This window comes from Parasteatoda tepidariorum, chromosome 9 (assembly GCF_982258835.1).
Source record: "Parasteatoda tepidariorum strain Cologne lab strain chromosome 9, Ptep-v5.0, whole genome shotgun sequence".
In the NCBI taxonomy this organism is placed as follows: domain Eukaryota; kingdom Metazoa; phylum Arthropoda; class Arachnida; order Araneae; family Theridiidae; genus Parasteatoda; species Parasteatoda tepidariorum.
Window position 1 is genome coordinate 60,459,023 of NC_141763.1, and position 15,889 is coordinate 60,474,911.

General features: G+C 32.2%; 1 protein-coding gene across 1 annotated transcript in view; it reads right to left on the minus strand.

The window, feature by feature from the left end:
* LOC107436771 (uncharacterized) overlaps positions 1–15,889 on the minus strand; it is a 61,868-nt gene that overhangs the window by 16,294 nt on the left and 29,685 nt on the right. The window lies entirely within an intron of this gene.

The following is a 15,889-nucleotide window of genomic DNA, read 5'->3' on the forward strand; positions in this document are numbered from 1 at the left end:
ACTAGAAAAGATTTTTTACAAAGGGGAGCAAGTTTTGATATATTGCGGAAACTAGGAATAAATGCCAAAGACAACCTGGCCAATAACGCCACCTCCGTACATTTTGCAATATTTATTGAATCGATATGCGCAATTTAAAATTAGATGTTTAGTTATATGAGAAATTAGTAGTTAACTATGAGTAAAGAAAGAAAGGAAAAAGACAGCACAACCATACATAGAACATAAAAACAAATAAAACACGTAAAATCAGGGAATCAGTAAGTTAAAAACATCATAATATTTTTTTTTTAATTAACAAAAAGGTTAGTAAATTGGGAATTAGATGGAATCTCTCCGTAATATAATTGTGAAATGATCGATGCACATTAATATTGACCAATCTCTAAATACATAAACTGCGGAATGGGTGAGAAAATTAATATAATTTATAGACAATTGTTCTTAAAAAGTTAAACTCTAAATCGACGGTGAAATGTATACAGCAAGTTATTGCATCGAAATTAAATATCAGCCACGCAGTTTCAGGTAAAAATTAATGCAAAGAGATTAAATTAAGACATTTAATTAGCAAACGCTTTTAGAAATGCGAATAATTACTGCATGGCGAGTTTTATGCGTTAAACCAGTTAATATGATAATATTCAGTTATAAAGTTATGAATGAACCGGGAAAAAAAGGGTTCCATTTAGGCGTTAGGAATACTTTAGGAAAAGATGTGCTGCAATCGATTACAGGTTTCCATGACAACCAAAATCAATAAACCGAGTATGGTCGGCTCGAATTTACATCAAATTCGATGTTTTGTAGACTATTTGTTATTAAGTGTAAACATTTATTTTTTGTCTGTAAAGAAAATTTCTTAACTTTGTAAAAAAGTACTTGAAACTTTTTATTGGTATTATTATTATAATATCAGAACCACTTGAATTTAAAAAATTTTTTTTTTCTGCAAAGGTAAAAAGGTAATAGTTAAATTATCCTGATTCTGGTCTGTTTAAACAGTTCGTAATTTATTTATTATTTCTTCATATGAAATTAAAAAGTATTAGAAAACAATAATGCATTTAATCTTGATTAACCTCGCAATTAATGCTAATTTTTTTTTCGTTATCGGACACCACATCATGTTCATTTATGAATTTTTATACTGATAACAAATCTTCACAACCTAGAGCAAAATTATAAAATTTCGCTATGGAAAGGTAAGGTAGCCATTTTTAAAACATGATGACATTTTTCCAAAAATTGAAAATTTCAAACAATTAAAAGAAATGTTGCCATTTATAGTTTTAAGCATGGTAAACATTACATGATTTATTTAAAGAAGGAAGAAATATTTCAAGAAACAAGAGAGAAATAAGTAATTTTCAGAATATTAATAAAATATTTATAATTATTTATTTTATCTTACAACCGGCTTTCAACAACCGACCCAATTCTAAGTTTACGACTATCAAAGTCCACACTGACCGTCAAACCACGGTGCCCAGTAGAACACAGAAGTGAAGCATCACATGATCAGTAAGTGGGTGAACACCTTGATCAGCCTTCATTGGGAACGAGGACATGCAGTATCGGTCCTCTATAAACTGTTCTACCGTAAAGTGCACGACTTCGCGTGCAAGTCATCGGGCTACCAATGCGGAGGAGCCATCCCCTCTGCAGAGGATCAAAATTGTAATGGCATGTCTTCGGATCAGCCTCACTGATGTTTACCAGATCGTCACCAATAGTCCATTCTGAGCTGCGATGGCTCAGGAAATAGAGCGTTCGCCTTCCAATGTAGTGAACCGGGTTCGATACCCGGTAATGGCTGGTCGATACGAATTCCGCATTAGGTTTGCACCGATCACAGTGCTGAAATGAAATATCATCAGTGGTAGACGGATCATGGGTAAGAGTTCCCTTGCCGTCAGGCTAACCGTGGGAGGTTTTCCTCTCCATGTAGCGCAAATGTTGGTTCGTTCCACCAAAAAGTCCCCCACGAAGGCAAATTTCTCTCAAACTTGATCCAGGAGTTACCTTTTCTTCTGGATTAGGTTCAAAATTAAAAGGCTATGCAGTCCAAATTACAAGGCAGCCCAAAAATTGGATCGGCTGTACAACGACGGTTATAAAATAAAATTGAAAAAAAAAAACATTCTGCAGCTCTAATGTAAATGAAGCATCTATCAAAGTTTAATTCCTTAGCCTTGTAATTTTGAATCCGATCCAGAAGAATGGGAAGACTAGATCAAACATAGGGACAATCTAGCCTTCGTGTAAGACTTTTTGATGAAACTAAACTGTATTTTCGTTACATGAACTGTCAAACCACAAAAACCTCCCACGGTTAACCACGGCAAGGAGAATCTACCTCCTGATCTGTCTACCACTGAGGATATTTTACGTATTTACTATTTATTAAAAAAATAATAATAAAATGGACAGGATGTGCATTTTTAATGGAAAAAAGTGGTGATCGGGTGGCGACTGGTAGATCGCCATTTGTAATATCCAGACGGCGAGTAGCGACGGTTAATTTTATACCTAACTTCATAATTACGAATGGAAGAAGACGTAGAAAAATTTTAATATTTGAAAAAATTTAAGTATAAAATGAAAAAAAAATGCACAAATAAATTTGATTGTAAAAAATTATTCATATACAGATGATATTCATTGCTTACATTTATTCGATAAATTCGAAGAAAAATGAGAGTGAAAATTGCGCAAAGGCTATATCACAGTTATCGTGTTATCTTTCATCGCATTGTTTATTAGCAACGGAATAAATAAAACGCTCACGCAAACTTTGGATAGTGTTAAATTCTAATCGCATACCTTCTATGCAATAAATCTTTTAAACTCTTTCACTATTTCACAACTGCCTATTTAAATTTGTAATTAAATATAAAATCTGAAAAAAAGTAGTTCAATTTTTTTTTCCATTCATATTCAAAAATTTATCAATGATTAAATTTGTAAATTAGCGAAATTCTTATGATGAATAAGTGTTAATAAATGCAAATTTGAAAAATTATTGTTTGGAAGTGAGCCGTGTTTAGAAGATTTTACCTTTAACGCAAAAAAAGACACCGGTGTTTCTTGCTGTATTTCACAGCCATAAATTACTAAAATGTAATATTTTTCACTAGCTTTGACCTAAATTAATACAAGATAATGAGAAAAATTTTTTTTCATAAAAGATTAAAAAGACTATTTCAAAAAATTAAACCAAAAATTAAAAAAAAAAACATTAAATTTCTGCCACTTTATAAAAAAGTTAAAAGCTATAATATAATTTAAAAATTAAATCTTCAAGTATTTAAATTACTTAATTCTGAAGTAATAGTATTTTCGTTTTTGTGGTAATTTCCTGTGTAGAGATAAAACGTTTTAAATTTGTTATTGATGAGACATAGAACTGAACCGCAAATTGATATGGTCTCTTAGTTACATTTTTTTCTAAATTATTTATATTTCATTGTGATCAGAATAATCTTAAAACTCTTTTATTAAAAATACGAATAAATTAAATAAGCTTTCTACCTCTGGAAATACGCTGCTGAACAAAATAGTGCTAAAGTTTCGGATTATATACCTGCCATACAATTACAACAATTTTAGTTTTTAAACTATAACAAAACACATTTAATATTCTTCTTTTCTTCTTCTTTATTTATAAAAAATTGGGCGGCACAGAAGGCCCATATCCCATACATCATGAAATAGAATAAAAAGTTAAAATAAAAGACAGTTTGAGTTCAGCAGTCTATGGGGTGGCTGTTACTGGGTGACAAGCACCTTGCTTGTATAACTGAAAGAAAATGAAAATAATAAGAGCAACTTGCTGTAATCTGTGGATGGCCGTAGTTTGATTGTCAACGTGAAGTAACATAGGTCAGGATTTCAGTATTGGTAAAGTGTTTGATGCTGTGGACTATTGATGCTTTGGATTATTGATGTAGACTATAGATGCTGGAATTGAAGACTATTATTTGTGCTGATAGTTGTGGTATGAGGCGTCGGAGGTGAAATAAGCGGCTATTGGTCACATTTAATATTACAATATCAAAATTGCTATTACAAGAAGAGTGGTAATTCATTAATGTTTCAATTAAGCTGGAAGTTTTTTACACTTGGTTTATATATATATATATATATATATATATATATATATATATATATATATATATATATATATATATATATATATATATATATATATATATATATATATATATATATATATATATATATATATATATATATATATATATATATATATATATATATATATATATATAACACCCAGCTAGATGCGTTAAATGCGCTGGCAACCATCTAATGAAAAATTGCAACTGCAATGGAACCCACCCCGCCAACTTCTCTGGCTGCGAAAAATATTTAAAAGTTGTCGATAAGATCAAAATTACAAAGGAAAGTTATTCGACTGTAAAAGGAACCTGATCCCAAGAACAAATGAAAACTCAAAAAGCTATGCTAGCGTAGTTAAAAATAACCGAACTAATGAAGATCTTACCATGGAAAATCTTCTATTATAGGCTACAGAAGCATCAAACAACCTTCAAAATCTAATAGCTAAGGTTAGTGAGCAACAAATTTCAAAATCTCTTAATACAGAGAAAGACCAAGGCACCAATCATGACAAGGAATAATAATTTTGCACCTCTAAGTATAATACTTTGGAATGCGAACAATCTAACTACCAAAATGGCTGAGTTATTAGACTTTACCCTGATGTTCTAGCAATTACAGAGACCCATGCAAAACCAAATCAAAGGTTAAACATCCCTCTGTACAATTCCTATAGATGCGACCGTACTTCTCACAAAGTCGGTGGAGCGGCCATGCATGTATCTAGAACTATCAAATCATCTCTTTATTCTGTTAAAACGACGGACAATATCGACGAAACCTCGATTATCATTCAATTAAAAAAAGATCAATTAATATCAAAATCACTACAATTTATAATCCAACGAATAACGATCTAAAAGAAGACCACTTTCTGACTTACTTCGACCAAAACACATAAATACTATTGTACTTGGATATATGAAAGCCAAAAATAAAATCTGGGGATGCAACTGGGATAATAAACAAGAACTGGGACTGCACACTATTGTGAAAAATCTTGTCATTACTTTATATGCACCTACTGAACCGACTCATTACCACCACAAGTATAGATCGATATACTGGACATAATGCTCACAAACATGCCACCAGCATTTGCTCTTAATGTAATAAATAATTTAAGCAGAGACCACCTCCCAGTGCTGATCAATACCAATATATACTGCAAAGAAGAGATTATTTATAAGAAGAATCACTGACTGGTTATTATATCATAATATCCTAACCATAAAACTTCAGCAACTGTCCCCTATCGCCTCTAATGATGATATTGATAATTCTATACACGATCTTAATATTATTCTAAAGCTCGCGATTAAAGATGCAATTACTGAGAGAACAGAGAATCTCAGTAATTTCAATTTACCAAGCTCAATTAAGGATAAAATCAGACATAAGAACAAATTAATAAATATGTACATTCAATCAAGCATATAAATCAGATATTAATAGATTGAACAGAATAATAAAAACTGATTGTCAAAATTACAGAAATACTCTATGGAAAGAAAAAGTTGCTTCCTTGAATAAAGAGGATAACTCTTTGTGGAGGATGGCTAAGGCACTAAAGAAAACTCCCCCTACAAATCTCCATCTGAAAGACAGTGGGAATCTAGTCTCCGCAGAGAACGATAAGGCTATCGTATTTACAAAGACCATGTATACCTAATCGTATTTACAAACACTGTGTATACCCAATTGTATTTACAAAGACCATGTATACCCAATTACTCAATGAATGAGAAACCTTCCTGCAATGTTAACAATAATTATGTCTATAGCACCTATTTTAATATCATTTGGAACAATTCAGCTAACAACGATATCCAACCTACTAATGATGATTAAATTATTGATATTATCAAAAAACTTAAGAACAGAAAGGTCATGACGATATTGCCAATGAAATGATTAAAAACGCCCCACCCAGTATCATCCCAATACTAACGTATATATTTAATGCTTGTCTAAAAATCGCATTTTTTTTCCAAATATCTGGAAAAAATCAGACATTTTACTATTTCAAACCCAAACAATCACAAGCCTTACCATCCATTTCTAAAGTCTTTAAGAACATTATTAAAAACCGACTAAATACCTACCTGCATAATCTTCCAGACCAACAGTACTGTTTTCATGCTAATCTATCAAACACGAAACAAGTTATAAATCTAATGGAATTTATTAGTAATGGAAAATACAAAAATGAGACAATGGCCCTTATCCTACTCGACGTCGCGAAAGCGTTTGATCGAGTATGGCATTAAGGGTTTAATTGTCAAACTTCATGGTATTAATTTCTCCAATAATATTTTAATTATCCTTATTTCCTACCTTAACGATAGATATTTCAGAATTAAATTAAACGAATCCTTTTCTGGACTACAAAATTATCAGAGCAGGAGTACCGCAAATGTCAATTTTAGTACTGATATACTGTACACGGCAGACTTCCCAATTAACAAAAAAGATAATAATGAACTTGTGGCATTCTACGTGGATGACACTGCCATCATTACAAAATCTATGAACACTAACCGAGCAATAGAGGTTTTACAGAATAAATTAAATTATTGTAGAAAACTGCAGTTTTCTACAATATGGTGCTGCAAATGGCGAACCAAGTCAAGTTACACTCAGTTCATGTTAATTAATAGTAAAATCAAAAATCATAAAATTTCTAATATCTGTGTCTTTAATATTAATATCCCACTAATTAGACAAGTTAAAAACCTAGGTATTATCGTATCATATAATCTAAGCTGGAGTAAGCATATTGACGATATCATTGAAAGAGCTAGAGGCGCTTTCGTTGCTCTCTATGCTATCCTTAACAAAGACTCAAAATTAGATCTTGCCAATAAGAGGACAGTCTATCTACAGGCAATTAGACCCTATCTTAACATATGCCTGCCCCGTGCTCACAAGACCTAGTAATCATCTTAAGAGAAAACTATCAAATTTTGAAGGTAAATTAATTCGCACGATTCATGGGGCCCCATGAACTATAGTAATAATTATCTGAAGCAAAACCTCAAAATTAATGATATTAATTATTTCATGGCAAAGCTCGATACCAAATGTCATAGCGAAGCCAAAGACTGCACAGCCTCAAACTTTAATCACCTATTTAACACGTTCACGCCGGGAAAAGTGAAAATACTGGTACGGGAAAAGAGAAAATACGGGTAAAAGAACTATTTCAATATTAGGGAGGAGTTAATCTATTCTCAACAATAACAATTCACTGTTAGGAAATTTATCGTGGCGAAGAAGCAATTCAATATAAAAATTGCATCCGTTCAAGACAATTGGTAGTTATGGATTTTTATTATTCCTGGAAAAAAACTAAAAAATGAAATTTATTTGTTTCCAGTTTTTACTCCGGTGCGCTGCCAAGATGAGACGATCTAGCGTGACCCACCGGGAACTGATAAGAAATACTTTACATACCCATAGCTTTTAAGTAATTCATTTGGCTGTTTCAAGGAAATGTATGAGCAATCTAGAATCCGTCCCGATGTTTTACTTAAATCTAAAATAACTTCTACTATTTAATAAACGTATTGTGGTGCTATTTAACTTATACGCTTTATTATGCATTTTTTTACTGTTAGTTCTAACTTTTTTACCGCTGTTATTTACGAGCATGGTAGAAATGTTATCTGGAAGGAGCTTAATTTTTGTTTCTTAACATGTTCACGCCGGGTGTTGCGCCTGAAAGCGGGATAGACAACTATTTCAATATTAGATAATATTCGGGAGGAGTTAATCTATTCTCAACAATAACAATTCACTGTAAGGAAATTTATCACGGTGAAGAAGCAATTCAATATAAAAATTGCATCCGTTCAAGACAATTGGTAGTTATGGATTTTTATTATTCCCGGAAAAAAACTAAAAAATGAAATTTATTTGTTTCCAGTTTTTACTCCGGTGCGCTGCCAAGATGAGACGATCTAGCGTGACCCACCGGGAACTGATAAGAAATACTTTACATACCCATAGCTTTTAAGTAATTCATTTGGCTGTTTCAAGGAAATGTATGAGCAATCTAGAATCCGTCCCGATGTTTTACTTAAATCTAAAATAACTTCTACTATTTAATAAACGTATTGTGGTGCTATTTAACTTATACGCTTTATTATGCATTTTTTTACTGTTAGTTCTAACTTTTTTACCGCTGTTATTTACGAGCATGGTAGAAATGTTATCTGGAAGGAGCTTAATTTTTGTTTCTTAACATGTTCACGCCGGGTGTTGCGCCTGAAAGCGGGATAGACAACTATTTCAATATTAGATAATATTCGGGAGGAGTTAATCTATTCTCAACAATAACAATTCACTGTAAGGAAATTTATCACGGTGAAGAAGCAATTCAATATAAAAATTGCATCCGTTCAAGACAATTGGTAGTTATGGATTTTTATTATTCCCGGAAAAAAACTAAAAAATGAAATTTATTTGTTTCCAGTTTTTACTCCGGTGCGCTGCCAAGATGAGACGATCTAGCGTGACCCACCGGGAACTGATAAGAAATACTTTACATACCCATAGCTTTTAAGTAATTCATTTGGCTGTTTCAAGGAAATGTATGAGCAATCTAGAATCCGTCCCGATGTTTTACTTAAATCTAAAATAACTTCTACTATTTAATAAACGTATTGTGGTGCTATTTAACTTATACGCTTTATTATGCATTTTTTTACTGTTAGTTCTAACTTTTTTACCGCTGTTATTTACGAGCATGGTAGAAATGTTATCTGGAAGGAGCTTAATTTTTGTTTCTTAACATGTTCACGCCGGGTGTTGCGCCTGAAAGCGGGATAGACAACTATTTCAATATTAGATAATATTCGGGAGGAGTTAATCTATTCTCAACAATAACAATTCACTGTAAGGAAATTTATCACGGTGAAGAAGCAATTCAATATAAAAATTGCATCCGTTCAAGACAATTGGTAGTTATGGATTTTTATTATTCCCGGAAAAAAACTAAAAAATGAAATTTATTTGTTTCCAGTTTTTACTCCGGTGCGCTGCCAAGATGAGACGATCTAGCGTGACCCACCGGGAACTGATAAGAAATACTTTACATACCCATAGCTTTTAAGTAATTCATTTGGCTGTTTCAAGGAAATGTATGAGCAATCTAGAATCCGTCCCGATGTTTTACTTAAATCTAAAATAACTTCTACTATTTAATAAACGTATTGTGGTGCTATTTAACTTATACGCTTTATTATGCATTTTTTTACTGTTAGTTCTAACTTTTTTACCGCTGTTATTTACGAGCATGGTAGAAATGTTATCTGGAAGGAGCTTAATTTTTGTTTCTTAACATGTTCACGCCGGGTGTTGCGCCTGAAAGCGGGATAGACAACTATTTCAATATTAGATAATATTCGGGAGGAGTTAATCTATTCTCAACAATAACAATTCACTGTAAGGAAATTTATCACGGTGAAGAAGCAATTCAATATAAAAATTGCATCCGTTCAAGACAATTGGTAGTTATGGATTTTTATTATTCCCGGAAAAAAACTAAAAAATGAAATTTATTTGTTTCCAGTTTTTACTCCGGTGCGCTGCCAAGATGAGACGATCTAGCGTGACCCACCGGGAACTGATAAGAAATACTTTACATACCCATAGCTTTTAAGTAATTCATTTGGCTGTTTCAAGGAAATGTATGAGCAATCTAGAATCCGTCCCGATGTTTTACTTAAATCTAAAATAACTTCTACTATTTAATAAACGTATTGTGGTGCTATTTAACTTATACGCTTTATTATGCATTTTTTTACTGTTAGTTCTAACTTTTTTACCGCTGTTATTTACGAGCATGGTAGAAATGTTATCTGGAAGGAGCTTAATTTTTGTTTCTTAACATGTTCACGCCGGGTGTTGCGCCTGAAAGCGGGATAGACAACTATTTCAATATTAGATAATATTCGGGAGGAGTTAATCTATTCTCAACAATAACAATTCACTGTAAGGAAATTTATCACGGTGAAGAAGCAATTCAATATAAAAATTGCATCCGTTCAAGACAATTGGTAGTTATGGATTTTTATTATTCCCGGAAAAAAACTAAAAAATGAAATTTATTTGTTTCCAGTTTTTACTCCGGTGCGCTGCCAAGATGAGACGATCTAGCGTGACCCACCGGGAACTGATAAGAAATACTTTACATACCCATAGCTTTTAAGTAATTCATTTGGCTGTTTTAAGGAAATGTATGAGCAATCTAGAATCCGTCCCGATGTTTTACTTAAATCTAAAATAACTTCTACTATTTAATAAACGTATTGTGGTGCTATTTAACTTATACGCTTTATTATGCATTTTTTTACTGTTAGTTCTAACTTTTTTACCGCTGTTATTTACGAGCATGGTAGAAATGTTATCTGGAAGGAGCTTAATTTTTGTTTCTTAACATGTTCACGCCGGGTGTTGCGCCTGAAAGCGGGATAGACAACTATTTCAATATTAGATAATATTCGGGAGGAGTTAATCTATTCTCAACAATAACAATTCACTGTAAGGAAATTTATCACGGTGAAGAAGCAATTCAATATAAAAATTGCATCCGTTCAAGACAATTGGTAGTTATGGATTTTTATTATTCCCGGAAAAAAACTAAAAAATGAAATTTATTTGTTTCCAGTTTTTACTCCGGTGCGCTGCCAAGATGAGACGATCTAGCGTGACCCACCGGGAACTGATAAGAAATACTTTACATACCCATAGCTTTTAAGTAATTCATTTGGCTGTTTCAAGGAAATGTATGAGCAATCTAGAATCCGTCCCGATGTTTTACTTAAATCTAAAATAACTTCTACTATTTAATAAACGTATTGTGGTGCTATTTAACTTATACGCTTTATTATGCATTTTTTTACTGTTAGTTCTAACTTTTTTACCGCTGTTATTTACGAGCATGGTAGAAATGTTATCTGGAAGGAGCTTAATTTTTGTTTCTTAACATGTTCACGCCGGGTGTTGCGCCTGAAAGCGGGATAGACAACTATTTCAATATTAGATAATATTCGGGAGGAGTTAATCTATTCTCAACAATAACAATTCACTGTAAGGAAATTTATCACAGTGAAGAAGCAATTCAATATAAAAATTGCATCCGTTCAAGACAATTGGTAGTTATGGATTTTTATTATTCCCGGAAAAAAACTAAAAAATGAAATTTATTGTTACCAGTTTTTACTCCGGTGTTCTGCCAAGATGAGACAATCTAGCGTGACCCACCGGTGGGTCACCCCGTCGTGAACTTGTTAATATAGAGATTATCAAAGACAGCGCTAGTTACAGCCCATTAAAGGCCTTTCTTACTTCAGACTGTCTCATATCTAAGTTTTATAAATAGGGATCTTTATTTATCACTTGTTTTTTGTTTTTTATCACAAGCAGACACATAGCTTAAACACCAGAACTGTGGCAAACCTGCTGAAGGAACAACACTCTAGCAGGGTCCGATCCAGGCGAGCCACAGGTCTGTTTAAATTCAGAATAGTGAGCAACCCGGCACGAGCGGTGCTATCGGGCTGCCGGGTTATACTAACCAAGGTACCCTTTAATTTATTTTTACCCTATCTTTATCTTATATATACTATTTTCCTGTAAATATTTAATTTGTTATTCACCATGTCAATTCTTTTATATATTTTTATTACTTGTATCTATATTTTATTACTTTAATATTTAATCCTTACGATGTGATTTTAAAATCACTGAATGCCTTTTATCTGTATTCAATGCTTATCATTGTGTGCAATTTGTTCACTCTTGATAATGAAGATATTCTCCACTATTTTTCTTCTCTATATATTACTTTACCATATCTTATATCTAACCAATATATGACCAAATGCCGAGATAACAACCATTCCCAGTATCAGTCATCATGGCTTAGGAAGAAAGGCTAACTTGCAATACTTTGTAAATAAGTATCTTTCAGTAGTAACGAAGTTTAAGTTATTTTCAGTCTAGTATTTTTCAATTTAAGTAATTTTTATTCCCACTGCATATCAAAAATTATCAAGTCATATCAAAATCATATCATATCAAAAATTATCAAATCATATCATATTCAAAAATTGTCATGCTGGGAATGTGTGGTAATTCCTACAGCCGATTTATCGATACTGGGTAGTCATGAGTTGGTTAGTCAAAAAGTAAGTATATAGTATTAAATTGATAAGAAGATATTGGAGAATATCTCCATTGTCAAGATTGAATATAGTAGATAATACACTAAATGATAAGCATATAAGGCAATTAGAAAATTAAAATCACGTGGTACAAAAATTAAAGAAATAAGTAATAGAATATATACAAGAAATGACTAAACAAATATTTACAAATTTACAAGAGTTGATATCTCCAAGATAAAACTGAGAAATAAATAATTCTGTAACCAGTTCTTATGTTTTTGTATTAAAGAACTGGCAAGTTTACATGCTAAGCGGCTGTAATATAATTTAAATAAAAACTTATCTTGCAGACTATCTGATGGACCAATACCTGGCAAACGCGAGTTACACATACCATTGTGCGTCTTTCCTCTTCTATTTTTTTTTTTAATATTAGAAGACTTAGAACAAATGCTTCATCTGTCTTCACCTGAATATAAAATGTCGTCCTCTTTGGCGCAGTGTACTCGGCTCTTGTGAGAATCAAAACCTTCGAATTCAGAGAAACTCGGAAGAATTAAACTAAAGTTGAGTGTAGGCGTTATAACAAGGCTATACAATTTTATGGGAGTCGACTTAATTTTATTTTTACTGCAATTGAAAATTCAATCGTTTCCCTAGGCAACTTTTGTAGCTAACAAAACCAAAAAGAAAAATTCTTACTTTCGAAGCAAAATTTTAAAATTTCATAAACAATTGAACGAAGTTCTTTGTAATACGAAAACGGAAGAGAAAACTCAATTTCATTATCTTGAAATGTTTATAAAAACCAGACATAAAAATGGCAAAAGAGTCAAAATGGTAAAAGACCGTAAGTGACCTTTAAGTCGCCGAACTCATTAAATTTTCATGAAATATTCTTGAAATTCAAAGAAAGTACAGTTGTAGAATAGTGTATAAAGCCTATAGTTTTTTTTCTTCGTTTATTACATCTATAGTGCATTTTTTCACATCTTAGAAATGTATTTATCTTTTGAAACTTACTCTAATTTTTTTTATTTCTACAATATTCGTAATTTTAAGACTAGTATCCTAAATAAATATTTCATTTTTAAAAATAAATAAAAATGAAGAAAATTTCTAAGAGTTTTTCAAACATCAGTTCTTATTAAAGTAAATGTGATTTTATACAAACAAAATAATGTTGAACTTGTGCGAAAGCATGATTTTTTTTTAAGTATGGTAGAACAGAAAGAGAAATAAAAACCTAAATAGTTCTTAAAAGTAATTGTACAGACTCAAATGACGCATCGTGTAAACTAAGAATTAGTTCAGTTCATGAGTTCAAACCTATTATAGTGATTTTACGAACGTATGATACAAATAATCGTTCAGCGGTGAAACTCGGGTAAGTCAAAAAACGACTGAACTATTGAACTCAGACCGTCATATAAATGCTCTCTCATTATATGAGGTATTAATCATTTCAAAAAGTTCAGACATAGCAGAAGATTGGAATTCTCCATCACAACAGTGCGTGAATATACCAATTGTAAAATTCTCATATCCTCTGAACCTTTTGAACCAGTTATATGGCCAAGTATACGGTCATGGCCATTTATTTGGCCATGTCATGCTAAAATATTATTGGGATTCATTTATAAAAGGAAATTCATTTAGCTTATTACCTAAATTTAAATGGGAGCATGCTCCTACTTGTTCTGCAAGCCATATTTTATCCTCTGTTTTCAGAAATTTTATCCTCTCCTTAATAGAACTTTGTATGCCTTTATATTTCTCTAACTATGTTTTCCTAAACATTTTATCCTCTCTTTTTTCCCATTATTTTTTTTTTAAGTTACAAAACATTAACAACCAAATTCCTTACATTGTGAGGAATTTATTATACACTCTGAACGTCTTTATTAAATGTATATGAATTTAATTTCTGAATCTCTAAAGTGATTTTTTTTCAGAGCATAATAAATTTTGTCTCTCTCTCTCTCTCTTTTGCCTCACAACAAAAGCTTTCGAGCAACTTTTGAAAAGCGTGTAAAAGGATGAAAAAATATCTGACAAGCCCTCAACTTAAGTGCGAAATTCCAAGTCCATTTTAGGAGCCTTTATGGATGTACTTTGGAGCATGTCTCTATCTCTCTCTCTAACTATGTTTTCCAAGCCATTTTATCCTCTCTTTTTCCCTATTCTTAGGGAAGGGGAATAAAGCACTTTGAAGTGAAAGTGGAGGCAGAGGGGGTCTGAAGAGGCAATAAGGGGGGCTATGAAGGAAAATCCACCAGGTATTCTCACATGAATGAATTGCTTCCGAATTCAGTTGCTATGGAAACTGGATGGAAAGAAGGTATGCGAATAGAACTCTGTCTTCTAAAGATAGGTTTTTGAATGTGGAATCAGTCGTATCAATGAAAAACGATTAGTTTGACTTCAAAAATGTGGAAGCGATTTAAAAAGAAGAAAATGTATTTTTATAATTTTTGAATTTATTGATATTTTTCCTTTTTAAGAAAGAAAGAACATGTAATGACGCTGAAGAAATGATATTTGAAGGTTTCACTGTGGAAAAAAAGTGCTTTTCATTGCATTGTAAATGGATGTATGTCAATTCTTTTTTCAAAAGTGAATAACTATCAACTTTATTATAATTCACATTCACTTAGTTAATCTAAAAGAAAAGTATAAGAACAATAAGATTCAAAATCTCTAAAAATTCTATTCATGCGATGCAGAATACAACAGCGCCAGAAAGCAATATTGCTAGAACAGTATAAAGATGTGCGTGGGCGTTTTCATACGACGAGCTCAACGGTTTGAGTTGAGTTTCTATTATAAATATAATTAAATCAAAATATCGTTCAAAGTTAACAGATATGCATCTAAAACATATAATTTTGCTAATAAGAACCGCGGTGGTTCATGGGATGGCTCCTCTTAATGAGGTGTCCCAAGTTCGAATCCCAGCTGAGGCTGGTTGATACAACTTCTACTTTTGACTCGCGTGAACCACAGTGTTGGCTTAGAATACCCTGAGAGGTAGACGGATTAAGGGTAAGAATTCCTTTAGAGTCGGGCTAACCGTGGGGGGTGCATGGTTTCCCTTTCCATATAATAAAAATGCGGGTTAGTTCCATCAAAAAGTCCTAGGCTCCCAATGCTTGATCCAGGAGTTCCCTTGCTTTCCGGGTTGGGTTACAAGGCTACGGAAAGTTAAACATTGAAAGTCGTAATCTAAGAAATAGGTCGGCTGTTCATCACCAGTTATAAAATAAATTAAGAATTTAATGTTTCATGTCATTTATATAAATTTTTATATGTAATTCAACCGAATGAATATATAAAAATGTTTGTACAGAGGGCCTCCCAGAGGGACACTATATACAAACAACAACAAATATACAAACTCTTCCTTTTATAATAACAGATATCCGAATAAACTCAGAAATATACATTTTTATTATCGAAATTTAGTTTGAGATTGAACCATGCTTATACTCCATTCTTTTTCAATTTCAGCGTTTATTTCCATGGTAAATAAAAGTCTTCCCTTAACGTAATTGCTTATAAATATAAAAACA